The 20,520-nt window shown below is 40.6% G+C and overlaps 2 long non-coding RNA genes across 2 annotated transcripts; both read left to right on the top strand.

The window, feature by feature from the left end:
• Positions 1–8,299: 8,299 nt before the first annotated feature.
• On the top strand, positions 8,300–10,903 carry LOC145824484 (uncharacterized). The gene is made up of 3 exons (XR_014366013.1): positions 8,300–8,497; positions 10,111–10,179; positions 10,696–10,903. It is a non-coding gene; the product is annotated as an uncharacterized LOC145824484 (long non-coding RNA).
• A 3,993-nt stretch (positions 10,904–14,896) lies between these two features.
• Positions 14,897–17,633, top strand: LOC145824485 (uncharacterized). The gene is made up of 2 exons (XR_014366014.1): positions 14,897–15,170; positions 17,368–17,633. It is a non-coding gene; the product is annotated as an uncharacterized LOC145824485 (long non-coding RNA).
• The last annotated feature ends 2,887 nt before the right edge of the window (positions 17,634–20,520 follow it).

The raw sequence follows: 20,520 nt of genomic DNA on the forward strand, positions 1-20,520 counted from the left end.
ACTGTTCTTCAGCTCTAGTGATGAACACGTGATGAACACATCTAAATCGAGCAAATTGTGAGTTTCTAAAAACTTCTGTAGGAACCGAGGTAGGTAGAGGGTTTGACCGCTTAACCGGGCTAACATCTGGTCCGCTTGAGCGGCCGAGCTTCTAGATTTACCTTCATAACCGGGATGGTCTGGCACTCCACCTGACCGAGCTAAAGTCAAGCTCGTTTTGTGCGACCGCGCTCCCACTTACACTCACCCTCCTTTTCTTGCAGAGTCCAAGGGGACCACGCACCAACACTGAGGCTCTCAAAGACCGAGCAGCCACCAAACAAGAGTTTGTGCCAAACCAACACAGCCGTGCTAAAACCAGTCGGCTACACATGGGGCGCTATCGCTTCCTGGTTGACATGCCGGTCGCTCTAGCCGCGTTCCGAAAAGAATATGGTATCCCGGCAGACGAACATCTCGAGCTCGGTGCCGAGGAAACAACCCCCTGGGACAGACTAGACCAGTGCCCTTTCACAGTACTCTCCATAATAGAAGGTGGCCTCCGCTTCCCGGTTAACCCCCTTTGGTGCGAGTTCTTGCGGTGCACCGGCCTAGCACCAACCTAAGTCTCAACCAATACTTACAGGATAATTAACGGGATCTACAAACTGAACAATCGGCTAAGAACCAACCTAGGATTAGCCGAAATACTTCGCCAGTATACCCTCGGGCATACAGGCAACGGCCTTGCCTATTACTTAAAGATCAGACCGGGCAAGAAGAAGATAGTGACCGGCATCCCAGACAAAGACATGCACGACGACGACTATTTCTGGGTGTCCGGTAATTATGAAACGGCCGACGTGCCGGGCTGGTATATAAGCAAAAACTTTGGTGAAACATGTAAGCCCTACTAACTGCTCGGTCAAATTTCTTCCTTTCTAAATTTCGTACTTATTATTTTTTCTTCTTTTGCAGCAATTGAGGCTTTGCAAACTAACTACCATTATCCCAACAAAGCAGCCATTAGAACCGTGCTGCGATACCGAAACCGAGATTGTCACGAACTTCTCGGCTACGTACCGACCTACCGATACTCCGCTCCACGCCGAAATAGAGTGACAGACTTCCTTCGAGCACCATCGCCACCTCCTAACCCCACATTACCCGACGTGTCCCTCATCTGGCTGACCGAGGCAGAGGAGATGGCCAAACGAAGCCGCATCAAAAATCTCATCACCGCCACATCCACCGAGATACCGAGCATCCCCTCCCGCACAACCGCTGCCGGTCAATCGAGCGGAACCGTGGTTGCACTAGCGTCACCAGCCGCCGTGCAGACAAGCAAAGATTACAGCCGGGCTGGAAAAAGGCCTCGCACTGCCAATCCCTCTGCCGAGCTAGTTGCGGAGTTGAACACCGAGCAACCGACGATCACAACTGACTGAACACCACCATGGAAGCCTCAACTAAAGCACCAGGGAAAAGAGATCCCGGCCAATGCATCGGTTACAGGGGACAAAGATCATCTACTCGCCTTTGACCTAACCAAAGCCTTGCTTCTACCGAGCGATGTGGTCGGTAGCGACCACGTGCCTGACACCCGGCTGGTGAAGTCCTTGGTCAAGTCTGTGACCTGGGTAAGAATCTCAAACTTTTTATTCAAATTTTTCCAAGTGTTTGCTCGGTTTCCTTTCTTTAATCAAAACTCTTCTTTTAAGGCCATCTAGAAACAACATCTGGTCATGAAGCGGATTCATAGACTTCGGCAGAAGGCAACTGATGCTGCCAGCCAGGTTGAGCACCTTCAAACCGAGCTGGGGCGATTAAAAGCTTCTTTGGAGATCGCAAACTCTGACAACTCCAGATTGCTCAGCCAGCTTGAAGCCGCCGAGCAAGAGAGGGACGCTTTCCGGGCCGAGCTGGAGGCGTTGAAACAAACAAGGAAGGATGAGCTAGATGAAGCGAACAACGAAGGTTTCAAGGAGGCCGAGGAAAACTATACAAAGCAAGTCCATGCCACCCAAGACATTTTCTTCAAGGCCGGCTAGAAGGCTGCTTGCGAACAACTCGGCCAAGGATCTGGAACTGACGTATTCGCCTCTCCTCTAGTTGTCTTTCTGCCGGCGTACATGGTGCCTTATGCCAATGATGTCTTCAGCGTGTTGTAGGCTGAGGCTGAGGCTGAGGCTGAGGAAGAAGCAGTGGACAATACCGAGGAAAATGCTGAGGGAGAAAACCACCTGAAGTAGCCCAGCCAGGTGGAGACCGGCGTCAAAGACAAAACAACCACGGTCGATCTGGAGGCAACCACAACCGGGGATGACTTCGCCAACCTGTTCCCCTTAGTGTAGTTTTCTATCTTTTCTTTTTTGTTTTTAAGAATGTAACCAGGTTGTCGGCCCCTTCATATGTAATTATGTTTTACATCAATGAAATGTTTTGATTTCGCTAAGTGTTGCACTGTTTAAACTAAACAACTTCAGCTGGGGTAAAGCACCTTGGCTCGAGCAAATTATCTCGGCTGAAACCACTCATCTTTGAGCAAATTATCAACTCATTGAACCGGAGTAAAACATCTCGGTTGAGATCACAGAGTTGAGCAAACCATCAACTCGTTCAACCGGAATAAAATATCTCAGTTGAAATCACAGAGTTGAGCAAATCGTCAACTTATTGAACCGGAATAAAACATCTCGGTTGAGATCACAGAGTTGAGCAAATCGTCAACTCGTTCAACCGGAATAAAACATCTCGATTAAAATCACAGAGTAAATCATCAACTCGTTCAACCGGAGTAAAGCATCTTGGTTGAAATCACAGAATCGAGTATAATCATTAACTTGTTCAACCGGAGTAAAACATCTTGGTTAAAATCACAGAATCGAGTAAAATTATCAACTCATTCAACCGGAGTAAAACATCTCGGTTGAAATCATAGAATCGAGTAAAATCATCAACTTGTTCAACCAGAGTAAAACATCTCGGTTGAAATCACAAAGTTGAGTAAAATCATCAACTCGTTCAACCGGAGTAAAACATCTCGGTTGAAATCACAAAGTCAAGTAAAATCATCAACTCGTTCAACCGGAGTAAAACATCTCGGTTGAAATCACAAAGTTGAGTAAAATCATCAACTCGTTCAACCGGAGTAAAACATCTCGGTTGAAATCACAAAGTCAAGTAAAATCATCAACTCGTTCAACCGGAGTAAAACATCTCGGTTGAAATCACAGAATCAAGTAAAATCATTAACTCGTTCGGCCGGAGTAAAACATCTCGGTTGAAATCACAGAATGCTTTAGCAAGAATAAGTCACTTCTATTATACTGACAAAAAGGGTATTACATACTGAAGTGTAAGGCAAACAAGTCCTTGCTCAAAAGAATAACATAAAAACTATGAAAAACTTAAAAATAGTATAGTTTGAGGTTGGCTGCATTCTATGGCCGGGGTATGCCTTTGTCATCCAAATCTTCCAAGTGGTATGCCCCCTTGCCCGCCAGACCGGTTATCCTGTAGGGTCCTTCTCAGTTTGCCCCTAGCTTGCCTTCTTTCGGCACCAGTGTGTTGTCCATCACCTTTCTTAAAACCCAATCCCCAACTTTGAACGGTCTGGGGTGAACCGTTTTGTTGTATTTTCTGGAAAGCTCTTATTGGTATGAGGTCACATGGATTAGAGCCTTTTCTCGGCGCTCTTCCACTAGGTCCAATTCCAGGGCGATGGTTTCAGAGTTCAGCTCGGGCTCAAAACTCTCATTGCGGAGGGTGGGCATGCCAACTTCCAATGGGATGACCGCCTCCACGCCATATGTTAAGGCAAAAGGAGTTTTACCGGTAGATCGCCTCGAGGTCGTCCGGTATGCCCAAAAGACACTTAGGAGTTCCTCAGCCTATTTTCCTTTAGCTTTCTCAAGTCTTTTCTTCAACCCATCAAGAATGGTCTTGTTTGATGCTTTGGCTTGGCCGTTGGACTGCGGGCAAGCCGAGGTGGAGTTGTAGAATTCGATCTTTAATTCTTCACAAAATCTTTTGAATAAGCGCCCGTCAAATTGGGTGCCGTTGTCAGAAATCAGAATCTTGGAGACGTCAAACCGCGTTACCACATTCTGCCAGACAAACCGTTTGACGTCTTTCTCCTTGATTGTTGCTAAGGGCTCAGCTTCAACCCATTTGGTGAAGTACTTTCGGTTGCATGGTGCCGTTGGGAGTGGTCCCACTATATCCAGCCCCCACATCGCAAAAGGCCAAGGGCTTGTGAGAGGAAGAAGTTCTCTGGCCGGCTGGTGAATTTGGTGGGCGAACTTTTGGCCCTTCTCACATTTGCGAACATATTTTTGAGCGTCTGCTTGCATGCACGGCCGCCAATACCCTTACGAGATAGCTCGGTAAGCCAAAGATTTGCCCCCGCTGTGACTGCCGCGATGAACTTCATGAATTTCGTACAGGAAAACTTCGACGCTGTTTGGGTGTACACACTTGAGATAAGGGCCGGTGAAAGACTTCTTGTATAAAGCGCCAAATGGAGAGAACCAAAACCGCTCTGACTTCACCTGAACTTTATGCGCTTCTTTTTTATCGGCCGGGAGGGTCCGCTCCTTGAGGAAGAGGATAATAGGGTCCATCCAAGAAGGACCTAGCTCGGTGCAAAGTACCTCTGTCTGCTTGGTTTCCTCGATGCTAGGCTGGGGAAGAAACTCAATCAATAGAGGGCTGGAAGATATTTTATCGACCATGGAAGCTAAACCGGCTAACTCATCCACACAGCCGTTGTCTTCCTGGCCAATTTGTTGGACCCTGACTGCTTAGAATCGCTTGATGTGTTCTCTCACTAGAGCTTGATACTTTGCCATTCTGTCATCTTTAGCTTCGTAAACCCCAGACACTTGGTTGACAACGAGTTGGGAATCGCTGTAAACCATTAGCTCGGATGCGTGCACCTAAAGGACGCTTTTGAGGTCGGCCAACAGCGCCTCGTACTCAGCCTCGTTGTTTGAGGCAGGGAACCCGAGGGTGATGGAGTGTTCGATGGTCAGACCATCTGGTGAAATCAAAACTATGCCCAGCCCGGCATCGTGACGGTTCAAGGCTCCATCTACAAAGAGTTTCCACATTTCGCCGACAAAGAGCTTCCAACACTCTGAGGGGTCCTGGGAGGCTTGAAGGTTGATGGGATCGCGATTGCTCGATTGTTCAGCTTCAGGTTCAATGCTAATCGGTTCCACTTCCTCCCCCCTCGGTGATGCGGCACCGGACCCAACAGATTGGTCTGTTATGCCCAAGTTCGTCGTCACATCGCCAGGCTGCAGTATCATGCTGGCTGGAGGTTCTACGGCGGGGCGCGCAAGTTCCGCGTCACCAACATTGCCCTGCTGTGTAATTTCGGTTGAGCCTGCATTCACCTCCTCAGTTGCCACGGCAAGATCCATCGGGCATACCGAATGAATGCCAAGTGAGAATTCAGTAACGAAATCGGCCAAGGTCTGTGCTTTTATGGCAGTTCGTGGCTGGAACTTGATATCAAATTGTCTCAATTCGACCGCCAACATAAGGATTCGATCGGAGAAATCCGTCCGCTCGAACAAGGCTTTGAGGGGGAACTCGGTCAAAATGATGTTTGTATAAGCATGAAAATAGTGCGCCAATTTTCTTGAGGCCATCATCAATGCCAAGGCAAGTTTTTCCAGCGGCAAGTATCTCGACTCTGCCGGTAGCAAGGTTTTGCTGACGTAAAAAATGGGGAAATGCTGGATGCCTTCTGACTGAACAAGCACCGCGCTAATTGCATGCTGCGAGACGGCCAAATAAAGGTAGAGTTCTTCGCCTGGCTTGGATGTCACCAATAATGGAGCAGAAGACAGATACACCTTTAGCTCAGCCAAAGCCTTGTCGTATTCCTCATCCCATGAAAACTTGGATTTTAAGGCTCGGAAGAAAGGACGGCAGCGATCTAATGACCGACTTATGAATCTGTTAAGCGCGGCTTCCATACCGGCAAGATGCTATACGTCCTTCGCCGAGTTTGGCTGTTTTAACTCTTGTACGGCTCTGATTTGTGTGGGGTCTGCCTCGATGCCTCGGTTTGTGACTAGGAAGCCCAAGAATTTTCTGGGTTCCACACCGAAGGCGCACTTGGACACATTCAGGCGTAGCTTGTGCTGTTTGAGAATGGCGAACATCTCGGCTAGGTCGGACAAGTTGTCTGTTTGATACCGGCTTTTGACCACCATGTCATCGATATAAGCCTCCATCGTCCGACCTATCAGAGGAGCAAACATTTTGGTCACCATCCTTTGGAAAGTTACCCCGACGTTCTTCAAACCAAAAGGCATGACTCGGTAGCAGAAGAGTCTCTTTGGAGTAGTGAAGGAGGTGATTTCACAGTTGGGGCCATGCATGGCAATCTGATGATAGTCGCGGTAGGCATTTAAGAAACTGAGCCTGTTATATCCGACCGTTAGATCCACCAACTGGTCTATTCGGGGCAGGGGAAAGCTGTTTTTTGGGCAAGCTCGGTTGACGGTCTTGTAGTCGACGCAAACTCGCCATTTTCCATTCTTCTTGGGCACTACAACCGTGTTTGAAATCCACCGAGGGTAGTGCACTTCCTGAATAGCCCGTGCCTCAAGCAAGTTCCTTACCTCCTCTATGACTACCTCGGTGTGGTGTAGCGCCGATCTTCTCATTCTCTGAATGACCGGCCGTGTATCAGGAAAAACATTTAGGTGATGACAAATAAAGCTGGGATTGATGCCGGTCATGTCGTAGGGCGACCATGCAAAGACTTCGATATTTGCCATCAAGAACTCTACCATCTCGGTTTTTTCATGGGCGGTAAGGCTTGATCCGAGCAAAAAGAACTTGTTCGGACTTTCCGTGTCAATCCGCACTTCTACCAACTCTTCAACAGCTTTGTTCTCAACTTTGGCGCCCACATCTTCAAGGACTCCCTGGTCCTCCGGTCCTTCGATCATTTGGACGAAGTCTTTGGCAGCCCGCCTCTCGTTCACTGCCACGAAGCATTGCATCGATATGACTTGATCGCCACAAATTTCTTAAATTTCCCCCATAGCCGAGGAGAATGACCTGGTGGTAGGTCGATGCTACAGCTTGCATAGCGTGAAGCCATCCCCTACTGAGGATCAGATTGTACGTAGACGGGACCTGCAGTACCCAGAACTCCACTTGCTTGACCACGGTTCCGGCTTTGACTAGTAAAATTATTTTTCCCAAAGGCCATTCTGGTTACGAGTTGAAACCTATCAGTGGCGGAGTCGCTGGAGCCAAGTCTGTATAACGGAGTTTGAGTTGCTTGAACGCATCGTAGTACATAATCTCAACCGAACTTCCCTAGTCAATTAAGATGCGCTTGACATCAAACTCTTTGACGCGAAGAGTAACTACTAGGGCGTCGTTGTGTGGCATTTGAATGCGCTCTAGGTCCCTGGTAGTGTAACGACCCCATCACGTATAATGATTAGTACTTGATTAATTACGAGGATTTGAAATTTTATTGTCGAGTATTATAATTTAATTTGGGATTTATGAGGATTGTGGGATCTGACTCGTATATGATTCTATTAAAGAGTTATTTTGGAATTAGAAATTAAAAGTCCAAATGGCTTAAGGAAGTAAAGTTAAGAAGTTGAATCAATCTAATTTTAATTATGGGCCCATTTGGGAGCTTAATTAGATATTCGATTTAGCTTAGTGAAATTGAAATTTCAATTAATTAGGTCCTAATTGGAGTTGATTAAGTCATGAGGATTGGGGATTGTGGTTATTATAAATTAAATTTAATTATGATGTGTCCAATTCGAATATGTAATTTATTGATGGAAATTTGAGTCTGATCAGAAATTGAAGGCCTAAATGATTTGGGAAATCAAAATTGATAATGATAATAAATTTAATTTAATATTTGGAGCCTTTTGGGAGTCTGATTAAAAATCTGATTCGCATTGATAAAATTAAATATATTTAATTGGGCTCTAATGGAAGTCAATTGGACTAATTAAAATTATGTGGGATTTGAGATTAGTTATAATTAACTAATTTTGTGTTAATTAAATTTATTAAGATTAAGTGATGCTTAATTAAATTATTCCTCGATACAAATTGAATTATGGACTAAATTAGTATTGGGGGTGTAATGGGTGTGGGTGTATTGAGAAATCTGTGTATGTGTGTGTATGTGATGTGTTGGAAATCAGGTGTGTGCGGGTGTGCACTTGTCATGTTTTTGGGCAAGAAGTGAGGTGTGTGTGTGAGTGTATAATCTGGTGGGTTCAAACTTGTACTCAACCATGAGTAGGAAACACAAAATAAGGGTGAAAGAAAAGGAAAATGAATGCATTCATGTGTTTGTGCTGGACAAAACCGAGAGGTAGAAAGAGAGGGGAGGAGACCAACTCTATGTGCTGAAAGGGTGAAGGAAAGCAAGGGAAAGCTTGGAAAAGTAGAGAGTTGAAGAGAGACTCAAGGGATTGTGAAGAAACTCATCAATTGAAGGTTTTGGGTAAGAAATTAAAGCTCAAATCTTGTAGATAATTTATCTAGAGGTTGAAATTAAGAGGTAATTAGATTCAATTTCATACAATGGAAAATAAATTAGCAAGAAGATGAAGAAAATTGGAATTATGTTTATAGATTATGGAGATAAATTGCAAATTAATTAGTTAGAGTTTGATTTCTATTATTCTTCACAAATTGAAACTCATCCTTGCATGTATGTTGGAATTTCAAGATTTTAGATTTAATTCATGTGTAAAAGATTGATAAGTTTAAATTTGGGTTAGATATGAAGGAAATTAATAAAAATCTAATTAGAGCAATTGAAGAATAAAATTGTGATTTGATTTTGAATATAGAAAATTAGTTAGTTTTAATCCTAATTTCATACCTACAAATACTTTTCTTAAGAGTCATATAACTTCAATTTCATGTAAATTAAAAGGAATTAGTAAAAGAGTGATGAAATTGAATTAGATTCAAAATTATAGAAGTTAATTTGAAATGGGTTACATGCATGTGGATTATTATGGAAAATAAACTAGAAATTAATTATTTTGAGTTAATTTTTGTAATCTTGCATGAGATTAAGTTCCATTGTTACATGCATGAGAGAATTCTATGAGTATTTGGATTTATATTTACATGCATCATTGATTTTGAAGAAATTGAGCCATTTAAGTTCATATTTTGAAGAGAAAAAGAAAATGTTTTATGAACATCAAGTTTATGGAAAATTTAGAATTAATCCTAATGTTAGATAAAGTTTTGATTTTATAATTAGATTTTTAATCCATGCATGTAATGTAATTTAAGATTTTATTTAAATCAAACATATTTTGGAATATCTATGGTTATGAATTAAGTTGAAGTTACAAATTAAGTTAAGTTTAAAATTATGGAGATTAATTTAGAAATTAATCACTTTGGGTTTGGAATTTGACTTAATGTGGAGGAAATGAGTTAAAACTAAAATTGGGCAATTTGAGTAGGATTTTGAATAAATAATTTCTAATTGAGAGTGTTTACTAAATTATACATTGGCCCTCCATATTTGTGTACCAAAAATACATGTTTTGAGACTTTGAATATCGAATCTGAACTTCAATTACAATTTTGAAAATTCCAAAATTTACACTGTCCGCTTGAGCAAGGAAAGTCTCGTTCGAGCGTGAAAATCGAGCTCCCAGCAGTTTTTCAAATTTTGCAGTCCGCTCGAGCGACCAAAGTGGCGCTCGAGCGGAGACCCATTTTCAGCATATTTTGGAAAATTGCATTTAGTTCACATTTTTATTCTCATCTCTTTCCAAGGCATCCTAGACATGATTTTTGACTCAATAAAGACTAGTAAGCTACCAATCAACATAGATTAGTTAGTTGAAGAATGAATCATTGATCTAGTGGTAATTGTTTAAGAAGCCAAGTAAAAGATCAATCTATTTAGAAAAGAAAGGCTTAGGAATTGAAGAATATGTGAAATAAGAACCCGGTTTATTTGAATGAGAAAGAATAAACATAGTAGAACTTTGGGCTGTTTAGACGGAAAAAGACTAGGAAAGTCAAGTTTGATCAAGAGAGTAATATTGTATTTCAATGTATATATGTTATGTGCTTGTGTAGGTCACGCGCCATTGTCTACCTGATTTATCTGATATGTCCAGTCCATCTGATTTGCTTCTGCGGCTATCTGTGAGTAATAACTTAGTAAAGTTATGTTCAACTGTATTTATTTTTTATGTGATGAAATGAGATATGTTTTCTGAAATGATATGTCTATTCCATGAATGATTGTCTAATTTCTGATATCTATTCATGACATCCTTAGCATCATGTGATATCTGTTAGCCGTTACCCGGTATCAGAGGTTCCTTTATGGAACTTAATCTGTCAGCACGCTGTTACCCGTACCGGAGGCCCCGTCAGGGGACTCAGTTTCTGTTATGTTACCCGGATCCGAAGGTTCCTTTATGGAACTGGTTATTCGTAACCTCATGTGTATACGTTATGTTATGTTCTGTTAATGCTAATGGATGTATCACGTATGCTTAAGCATGACTTATGATTTCTGTATATGATCTGGACAAATTATGAGTTTGATACGAAACTGAATTTTGAATTCTGAATCTGTGCGAACTCGTTCATTAAAACCCTTTAATCTGTTATTATTCACTGGGCTCTAGCTCACTGTATTATTTATGTATGTAGGTGATCAGGTGCGTGACCAGGCTCAGAGGTATCTGCCTAGAATCTATTTTTGTCAGCCAACCTATGTGCCTCCCGTGGAGGTTCCGGATATGTCAAGTGATTATTGCTATGCGATTTAAAGTTTAAGTTTTGTTTTCGTGTTTGGTTGAACAAGTCTTGTGCATTTTGTAAATAGGGCTAAACCCCTTTTTGTCTAAATCTGTATATGTTTGACAACTTAAAGATAATGTGTATATGTATTAAAATTTTTCTATCTCATATAAGTCTGCACAGCTCAATGGACGTTGTATATTGTTATTTGCTTCCACTAGCCCCTAATATTATGTTAATTTGTCTTAGAGGCCTTCGGTAATCCCAGGATTACTCGCCGGTTACGATGCTAAACCTATAGGGGCGGGTTTGGGTCATGACAGAGTGGTATCAGAGCACGAGTTAATATCTCACACACGTGTCCATTGAGCATTAGAATGTCTACAACGGATTTAAGTTTCATACATCTAGTAAGTAAGTAAGAAGTTGTGCATCAAGAATATGCATATATGTTTGTGTAATACGTTTAGGTATTGAAACTAAGAATTATGAGCTATTATGGAATTGTGATGATTATAAGGAAACTGGAATGTGTTGAATCAGTTTAGCAATGAGGCTGAAAGCTAAGGATTATGGTGATATCTTTGAAATTTTTACTATTATAAAGAAATCAGAATATTTGGCTAGTACATTGGTGAGAATAAGTATGTTGATTTGTGGAAATAGAGTATTATGCAGAGTTAGAATCTTTGATGAAATTCATGGAAACTATATGGGTTATATGTTAAATTGGACTATGAGAATATTTGGAAATTAGGGAATTTGATGATCAATGAAATATGTGGAACTATGGTAATTGAGGACGAGAAAAGTCATTTGATATGTAAGATAGTACATTTTGGTGGGAACCTATTATGTGAAATGTTAAACCATAGAGTCTCATGCCTTTGTAAAATGACCTTGAAGGTCTGATTGGAATCACGTTTGGCCAGCGTTGCTTCGAATAAGAAATTCTTGGTAAATTCCATGGGGATGAGCAGGTTATCCTACCAGTGTCCTTATATGCCTATATGTGTATGTTTACTTGTATATGATGTGTGCTTTGTGTTATAATTTAAGTCAATTAATTAACCCAAGTGTTATCAACCAACTTGTTGTGTTTAACCCTTCTCTTTCGTCACTAGGAGAAGATGGTGAAAAAATGTGAATGGAGTGGGAATTGAGTCTTTATCAGAGTGATTGGGTAAAGTAGAAGAAGTATTAGAGAACGTAGTGAAAGCTGTGAATCCTATCATACATGGCAAGATCGAAAGGAAAGGTTAAGTGTGGAGGTAAAAAGTAAATCAAAGAAGAAAACTAATAATTTTGTGGTAAGAAAGACGAGTAATTCTAGGCAAGGTTGTAAGAGAAGTAAGTTGTTCTAGTATGTCAATATGTCACAAGATTCATCGGGGACTGTGTCATCGAATTACTGGAATGTGAGAAGTTGGGGCATCAAATAAAAGACTATCCCAAACCTAAGAGAAAGTTCAAATAATTTAATTGGTTAAGGATAGTGCTTAAGTACAAGTAGGACTGCTTGAAATTAACAGTTTATGTGTGAGTGGTATTTTTTTTAATAAAGCTATGTTATAATGTTTTGATAAAGCTTTGCTTTGTTTTGGAAAAGTATTTGATCAAGCTTGAAGATTATCCATTAGTTCTGTATCAAGTATTAGCTTTTTTTTGATGACATTCTTGAAAGGTCCCTTCGTGCTAGGGGACGTTAAGCTTATGTAGCACTCTTGTTGAGATATCTCTCTACCATCGACGGTCATGTACGGATGGTACCACTGACGGTCTTGTACGGGTGGGTTACGATTTGCCACCAACGATTTTTCGAGTGAATTGTCTAACCGATTTCGAGTCGGCCACCGACAGTCATAAATGGGCGTACTTCGATTCCGGAGCGGTTATTCCTTTGTTTTGTCGAGAATGTCATCTTTGTATTAGGTTGATGTCAGTAAGCATCCATAGAAGTTTTGAAAGATCTCGATTGATGAACTCGATTCATCATATGCTTTGTTACAAACTATGTTATGTATTATTTGATAAAGATGGAACCCATTCATTGGACTATTTAGAACTCAACCTGAAATTGCATAGAAATGATTAAAACATCGCTAAGACTTGAGCTAAATAAAAGACTAAACGATTTAAGCCAATGAAAATTTTTCTACTTGATGACCGAATAAGTAACACTTAATTTATTGGAATCATATTGTTTGGAACCTTTAAAAACATTGAAAGTGACCGATTATGACATGTTGAATTACGAATCCGGAAAAATTATTCCCCCTCAAAAAAAAATAAAAAATGAGAGACGTAATGGGAAATAAAAGAATAAATTTTGTTAGAATGACAAACATATATTTCTTAAAGAACATTTGGGAACATAAGAATTTCGGTCTGCTAATTGTTATGGTTTGAGAAAGCTTAAAATTTAACCATAAGATACCATGTGTCAAGTTAACAAAATCAATACATATATATATATATATATATGTATGTATATACAGGTCTAATATTTAGAATAAGTATGAAGACAATGTAATTTGAATTACTTATGTAAATGTAACCTTAAGTAGATAAGAAAGCTAATAAGGAAGCTAATGAGACCTTGTAAAATGTAGACCTGTTGTGAATCGAATCACCACTTTGAAGTGATAGTGTGAGTTAGATTGTCAAAACAGTAATTTTTAATTTCACAGAAGTATGTAAAGTTCTGCTCTGATCTGTATGACTGTCTGCTACTATATGTGAGCGAGCCAACATCTGTTACTCAATAGGCTCAATGAATTTTTGTGGAATGTGCTTCTGTTATGACTCTGATATGTTTCTGTTCTGAGTCCGATGCGTCCCTCTATTTCGGAATTACCATCGTAATTAGTACCCAAGATGTTTGTGTGAAACTGAGACCATTAATATGTGATTACAATTCTATATAATTCAGAAATTTCTGTTATAGATTAGCAAGTGAAACCCTATTTGAAGGATTTAACATGTCAATAGCGAAATACTTCAATCCGTTTGAAAAATAAAGAGAATCATGAACATTCCTTAAAAGAAATCTCCTACTATTAGAAGTATATGAACTATAGATTGACGAGTTAAAGTATATAAGTTATGTGATTGAAATTAATAAAGACGATAATGAATCGCCAATTTGGGTAGTTAACCATTAAGTGATTGAGAATAAGTTCAACTTGTGTGGAGAAGGTTCAATGAAAAGAAGTTACCTAGGGGAGGAATGAAATGAGACTAATTATATATCTGATTTTCGGTACAAGTATCTTAAGTTTAAGTTTGAAGGACCAAGCTTCCTAAGGGGGGAAGGTTGTAACGACCCCATCACGTATAATGATTAGTACTTGATTAATTACGAGGATTTGAAATTTAATTGCCGAGTATTATAATTTAATTTGGGATTTATGGGGATTGTGGGATCTGACTCGTATATGATTCTATTAAAGAGTTATTTTGGAATTAGAAATTAAAGGTCCAAATGGCTTAAGGAAGTGAAGTTAAGAAGTTGAATCAATCTAATTTTAATTATGGCCCCATTCGGGAGCTTAATTAGATATTCGATTTAGCTTAGTGAAATTGAGATTCGATTAATTAGGTCCTAATTGGAGTTGATTAAGTCATGAGGATTGAAGATTGTGGTTATTATAAATTAAATTTAATTATGATGTGTCCAATTCGAATATGTAATTTATTGATGGAAATTTGAGTCTGATCAGAAATTGAAGGCCTAAATGATTTGGAAAATCAAAATTGATAATGATAATAAATTTAATTTAATATTTGGAGCCTTTTGGGAGTCTGACTAAAAATCTGATTCGGATTGATAAAATTAAATATATTTAATTGGGCTCTAATGGAAGTCAATTGGACTAATTAAAATTATGTGGGATTTGAGATTAGTTATAATTAACTAATTTTGTGTTAATTACATTTATTAAGATTAAGTGATGCTTAATTAAATTATTCCTCGACACAAATTGAATTATGGACTAAATTAGTATTGGGGGTGTAATGGGTGTGGGTGTATTGAGAAATCTGTGTATGTGTGTGTATGTGATGTGTTGGAAATCAGGTGTGTGCGGGTGTGCACGTGTCATGTTTTTGGGCAAGAAGTGAGGTGTGTGTGTGAGTGTATAATCTGGTGGGTTCAAACTTGTACTCAACCATGAGTAGGAAACACAAAATAAGGGTGAAAGAAAAGGAAAATGAATGCGTTCATGTGTTTGTGCTGGACAAAACCGAGAGGTGGAGAGAGAGAGGGGGGGAGACCAACTCTATGTGCTGAAAGGGTGAAGGAAAGCAAGGGAAAGCTTGGAAAAGTAGAGAGTTGAAGAGAGACTCAAGGGATTGTGAAGAAACTCATCAATTGAAGGTTTTGGGTAAGAAATTAAAGCTCAAATCTTGTAGATAATTTATCTAGAGGTTGAAATTTAGAGGTAATTAGATTCAATTTCATACAATGGAAAATAAATTAGCAAGAAGATGAAGAAAATTGGAATTATGTTTATAGATTATGGAGATAAATTGCAAATTAATTAGTTAGAGTTTGATTTCTATTATTCTTCACAAATTGAAACTCATCCTTGCATGCATGTTGGAATTTCAAGGTTTTAGATTTAATTCATGTGTAAAAGATTGATAAATTTAAATTTGGATTAGATATGAAGGAAATTAATAAAAATCTAATTAGTGCAATTGAAGAATGAAATTGTGATTTGATTTTGAATATAGAAAATTAGTTAGTTTTAATCCTAATTTCATACCTGCAAATACTTTTCTTAAGAGTCATATAACTTCAATTTCATGTAAATTAAAAGGAATTAGTAAAAGAGTGATGAAATTGAATTAGATTCAAAATTATAGAAGTTAATTTGAAATGGGTTACATGCATGTGAATTATTATGGAAAATAAACTAGAAATTAATTATTTTGAGTTAATTTTTGTAATCTTGCATGAGATTAAGTTCTATTGTTACATGCATGAGAGAATTCTATGAGTATTTGAATTTATATTTACATGCATCATTGATTTTGAAGAAATTGAGCCATTTAAGTTCATATTTTGAAGAGAAAAAGAAAATGTTTTATGAACATCAAGTTTATGGAAAATTTAGAATTAATCCTAATGTTAGATAAAGTTTTGATTTTATAATTAGATTTTTAATCCATGCATGTAATGTAATTTAAGATTTTATTTAAATCAAACATATTTTGGAATATCTATGGTTATGAATTAAGTTGAGGTTACAAATTAAGTTAAGTTTAAGATTATGGAGATTAATTTAGAAATTAATCACTTTGGGTTTGGAATTTGACTTGATGTAGAGGAAATGAGTTAAAACTAAAATTGGACAATTTGAGCAGGATTTTGAATAAATAATTTCTAATTGAGAGTGTTTACTAAATTATACATTGGCCCTCCATATCTGTGTACCAAAAATACATGTTTTGAGACTTTGAATATCGAATATGAACTTCAATTACAATTCTGAAAATTCCAAAATTTACACTGTCCGCTTGAGCGAAGAAAGTCTCGTTCGAGCGTGAAAATCGAGCTCCCAACAGTTTTTCAAATTCTGCAGTCCGCTCGAGCGACCAAAGTAGCGCTCGAGCGGAGACTCATTTTCAGCATATTTTGAAAAATTGCATTTAGTTCACATTTTTATTCTCATCTCTTTCCAAGGCATCCTAGACATGATTTTTGACTCAATAAAGACTAATAAGTTACCAATCAACATAGATTAGTTAGTTGAAGAATGAATCATTGATCTAGTGATAATTGTTTAAGAAGCCAAGTAAAAGATCAATCTATTTAGAAAAGAAAGGCTTAGTAATGGAAGAATATGTGAAATAAGAACTCGGTTTATTTGAATAAGAAAGAATAAGAATAGTAGAACTTCGGGCTGTTTAGACGGTAAAGACTAGGAAAGTCAAGTTTGATCAAGAGAATAATATTGTATTTCAATGTATATATGTTATGTGCTTGTGTAGGTCACATGCCATTGTCTGCTTGATTTATCTGATATGTCCAGTCCATCTGATTTGCTTCTGCGGCTATCTGTGAGTAATAATTTAGTAAAGTTATGTTCAACTGTATTTATTTTCTGTGTGATAAAATGAGATATGTTTTCTGAAATGATATGTCTGTTCCATGAATGATTGTCCAATTTCTGATATCTATTCGTGACATCCTTAGCATCATGTGATATCTGTTAGCTGTTACCCGGTATCGGAGGTTCCTTTATGGAACTTAATCTGTCAGCACTCTGTTACCCGTACCGGAGGCCCGTTATGGGGACTCAGCTTCTGTTCTGTTACCCGGATCCGAAGGTTCCTTTATGGAACTGGTTATTCGTAACCTCACGTATATACGTTCTGTTCTATTCTGTTAATGCTAATGGATGTATCACGTATGCTTAAGCATGACTTATGATTTCTGTATATGATCTGGACAAATTATGAGTTTGATACGAAACTGAATTTTGAATTCTGAATCTGTGCGAACTCATTCATTAAAACCCTTTAACTTGTTATTATTCACTGGGCTCTAGCTCACTGTATTATTTATGTATGTAGGTGATCAAGTGTGTGACCAGGCTTAGAGGTATCTGCCTAGAATCTATTTTTGTCAGCCAACCTATGTGCCTCCCGTGGAGGTTCCGGATATGTCAAGTGATTATGGCTATGCAATTTAAAGTTTAAGTTTTGTTTTCGTGTTTGGTTGAACAAGTCTTGTGTATTTTGTAAATAGGGCTAAACCCCTTTTTGTCTAAATTTGTATATGTTTGACGACTTAAAGATAATGTGTATATGTATATAAAAAGATTAAAATTTTTCTGTCTCATATAAGTCTGCACAGCTCAATGGACGTTGTATATTGTTATTTGCTTCCACTAGCCCCTAGTATCATGTTAATTTGTCTTAGAGGCCTTCGGTAATCCCAGGATTACTGGCCGGTTATGATGCTAAACCTATAGGGGCGGGTTTGGGTCGTGACAGGTAGAGAAGTAATCGCGTCTTTTTGCTCGGTCTTTTCCCTTTTGATCGTGGGCTGGACTGACAAAACTTGCCGCATGTGTTCAGCCTTTTTGATCATTCCTCGGAGCTCGCATACACGCGCCGGCTCCACTATGCCGTGGATCACATTAACCACTCCTTGAGGGGGCGCCACCAAATCATCCGGTCCATGTGGATCTACTTGGGCGGGATGTGCAGCCGTAACACCCCCATCAATGTAAAGATCCAAGTGTCCAGCTGCGACTAACTCCTCTAAGTGTTGTTTCAGAGGCAAACAGTCATTGGTCCGGTGTCCTCGCTCCTGGTGATATGTACAACGGTACCTCGGATTGAAGCCCTTTTGCACATCGCCTAACTTAGCAGGAAACCGGACGTAATTCTCGTCACGAATTTCACTAAGTATGTGATAGATTGGAATTTTGAAGATTGTGGTGATGCCCGTCCGAGCTTTCAATCTTCTGTTCGTATCAGCTACTTCATTTCGACGGCCCCTTCCCCGGTTTCAATGATTTGACCCACGGTCAGATTCCTCGGCGCGATCATTTGGACAGTTAGACTCCTGTCCGACCGCGTGTACCTTGCCAGCTGACCTCTTGTCTGTTACCACCGGAGTTGTCTTCGCGGTGGATGCCACCGCATCATCCTCTACCCAGATGTGCTCATTGATGTGCTGCATTAATTGGTCCATGGATGTCGACTGGTTCATGGTAAGCAAATCCCGCAACCTATGTCCGACCGGGAGACCGCGCTTATACTAGGTGATTGCCAGGTTGATCGGACAATCTAAAATCTCATTGAAAGTTTCCCGGTATCTGGAGTTGTATACCTTGAGTGTGTCGCTCGACTCCACTTTGACACTGAGAAGGTGGTCCACCTCCTTCGGCGTTTTAGTGTTGGTCTTGAAACGAGTTACAAAGGCTTCCGCCAACTGCTACCACCTTTCGATACTTCCCTCCGACAGCCTCTCAAACCATTTCAAGCCCAACTCGCCCAAACTCGACGGGAAGATAAGGTACATAAGAGCGCCATTGCGCCTATGTCTGGCCATGACCGGCCGGAAGTGGCTTACATGCATATATGGATCGGTCTTTCCATCGTAGAGCGTAAACTTGGGCTGGTGAAAGCCCACGGGGAGCGGCGTGATTTCTATCTCAAGGGAGAAAGGGGTGGCGTTCAGCCTCGCCAAATCTGTGTCTAAAGGCAGAGGCACGGCTGGGCGGGGTGGTGGCATTATGACCTGTTCACTGGCGCGGCCCCTGTAAGATAGCCGCTGGAGCGCCGGCATCTTTTGAGTCTCCCGCCGGCGAGCCCGCTCCTTCAAGATTGCCCGCAAGTCCTCTAAGCGAGCGGAATAAGAATACCTCGACGTCGTCGCCGGACGTGAGGGTTGATAGGTACTATCTTGTGCGCTAGACTTCTTTACTGGCGCGTCGGATTCTCCAACCCTGTAACTTCTGGTGATAGAAAGGGAGGGAGTGTGCTGCTGGCTCTAATTGCCGAAACGGCGTGGTTGGGTGCGCTCACTGTGGTCTCCCACTCCAGCAACACCCTTTCCTTTGACATGCCGTTTGAGATCTTCCATCTTTGCCGCCATTCTCTAGATGACGGCGTCTTGGTCGCTTAACTTGTGCTCCAGACGCCTAGCGTACGATTCTCTTCGTTGCCGATGTCTATCTGGGCTCTGAGAGTTACCAAAGCTTCTACCGCGCTTATCCCGCGCGTCTCTTGAATGTCCTCTTAAAGAAGTCTCCAGGCCCGCCATGTTTGGAACGGCGGGGAGTCCGTCTCTCTATCTGGCTGACTCCAGGGTAACATCGTCGATGGCCGACAACAGTATCTCGTTGTTGTTCGCTATGGAAGGCGATCAGATGAGCTTGGAGGATAAGGTTTTGTCTATCAAACTTCCCACAGACGGCACCAATTATACAGGGAACAAATATTCTGCAGAGCCCGTACTCCTTTCGTCCAAGCTCCTTATTTATCTGATTGACCTGCGAACACAACGGCAGTGAGCTACCCGGCAGTGTGTGGCGGAAAAACCCCTCCGACGGTCAAGTTAGCACACGCTCAGGGATCTAGAGAGAGAGAAGAGAGTTTTGTGTTTAGGTTGTTCTCACCAGAAGATGTTCTATCCCCAGCATGGAGGGCACAGTCATGCTTATATACTTTCTACGCTCAAATCTGCTCCCATTAGCCTCTTGACACGTAGAGCTGCTCTCCCATCTATCAGTGCAAATCCAGCGATCACCACCTAACCAAATCGGTAGACTACATTAGTGGGAGCTCAGTAGCCCGGCGGCATCACCTCGGCCTCACACAACCGTGTTGCATAACAAGTCCGAGTGTTCCACTCGTCGGGCTCTATAACGACTGTGGTCGGTTGCATTCCGGCATAACCGAGCTCAAGACAGGTCGAGCTAGTAAACCGAAGCCCTTCCTGCCAAGCTAAATACGCGAACCGTGGAATCCCGAATTACAGGGATCATCCCGGCCGAGTAGCTCAAGTAGCTCGGTCCTAACATGGCCCTAGGCCTCAACCGAGCAGAACCATCTCCAGACAGGCCCAAGCTATCACGGCCCAAACGCGCTCGGCCCCCAATTTGCCCGGCCTTTACTATGGCCCATTCTAGCTCATAAATCTCCCTCTCATTTATATATATAAAAATAAATAATATTGTAATTTAAAGTATTAAAATAAATACAAATGTGAGT

This window comes from Camellia sinensis, chromosome 4 (genome assembly GCF_055761805.1).
Source record: "Camellia sinensis isolate YWXY chromosome 4, ASM5576180v1, whole genome shotgun sequence".
Lineage (NCBI taxonomy): Eukaryota > Viridiplantae > Streptophyta > Magnoliopsida > Ericales > Theaceae > Camellia > Camellia sinensis.